This window comes from Ptychodera flava, chromosome 20 (genome assembly GCF_041260155.1).
Source record: "Ptychodera flava strain L36383 chromosome 20, AS_Pfla_20210202, whole genome shotgun sequence".
NCBI lineage: Eukaryota > Metazoa > Hemichordata > Enteropneusta > Ptychoderidae > Ptychodera > Ptychodera flava.
The window spans coordinates 20,470,077-20,471,465 of NC_091947.1; positions in this window are offsets into that span (position 1 = coordinate 20,470,077).

Genomic DNA, 1,389 nt, shown 5'->3' on the forward strand with positions numbered 1-1,389 from the left:
ACAGTTACCATGGATATTTGAATTCTGGCATATGAGAACAATCAAATATTAGAGAAAAAAGATGGGGTCACCATGCTTGATCTTATACAAATGTACGATGAAAAGTCACAGTTTTTCTAAAATCACTTAAAATCAATATATAAAACCATTCATTTCAAGTTCATGCAGTGAATGAAATTTTCACATCTCATCGCGTACAGTAACACAAAAGTAAAACTTTGAACAGTAAAACCAAAATTTAAATGAAAAATGTGTGACTAAATGGAATCATTTATTTTTTATCAAATTTGTCATTATTACATCCAAAATTTCTGAGATTAAAACATTAATTTGATGGATATTTTAACCTTCAAGTATTGTCAATTTTGTAAAACATTTATAAGTAGCATCTAAGTTGTATATGTCTTGTACTTTTGAAAAAAAATTCGGTAAGTCACTGTGCTCAGTTTTTCACGATTTGGTAAAATGCAGCCAGCAATACACAATTTTCATACTCTCTCATTATTGTCATTTGGTGTGCCTTTCAGCTAGTGCCATTGACCTGGCCAGAGTTGGATAAACTCAAGTCAGCTTAGACTGATAAATCTAAAAAGTCCACTGATGCATTTAAAAATAAATCACTTTAAGAACTTGCCCTAGGTATATGGCTCTACAACCTGCTGATAAGAGGCAGTGTTGAACATCTGCCTGCAGAACTACGCAATACATGTTTATTTTTTCTTCCGCGTGCATTCCTAATAAATATACGGCTATATGGTAAGTGGGGGGGGATTTGAAATTTTTGATCATATAGACGGGGGGCCTTGAAATTTTGAGGGTATTGAGGGGGATCTGAAAAAAAAAGATTTCAATTGCGATTCCTTGAGCACCCCCCCTCATTTTTTTTAACGCAGCCTAAAAGTTGCTTCCTCGGTAGTTTTGGTACCCCCAAAAACGGAGAAAGCAGAATTATCAAATATTGAGGGACACAACATTATTGGAATGTTACAGAGTTCATTGACTTTGACGTCAATTCTGCATAAAGGTTGATTATCAGGTTCAGACTTGTTAATTATGTGCGAAATTATGTGAGAAATCTAGCAAGTACATACTGTTCTCGTGTTTATGGTGTTGGCCATTGATACATGTAGGTACCTTGGCACCAAATACGTTACTATCAGGGAGAGACACTCGTTCTGACGGGTTTGCTTTTCATTTGTATGTAAATAAGGATTGTACAGATAGAATTGTATATAGAAGGTGTCTTTACGAATACCAGCTCAGACGAAGGGACAACATCTTGAGAGAAGGAACTATCTGGCAATATGTAGCATCCATTTATAAGAAATAAACGGTGTTATCTTTGAAGACTTGGAGTCTCTACGCTGTTTCTGTATCCCGACATCCTCT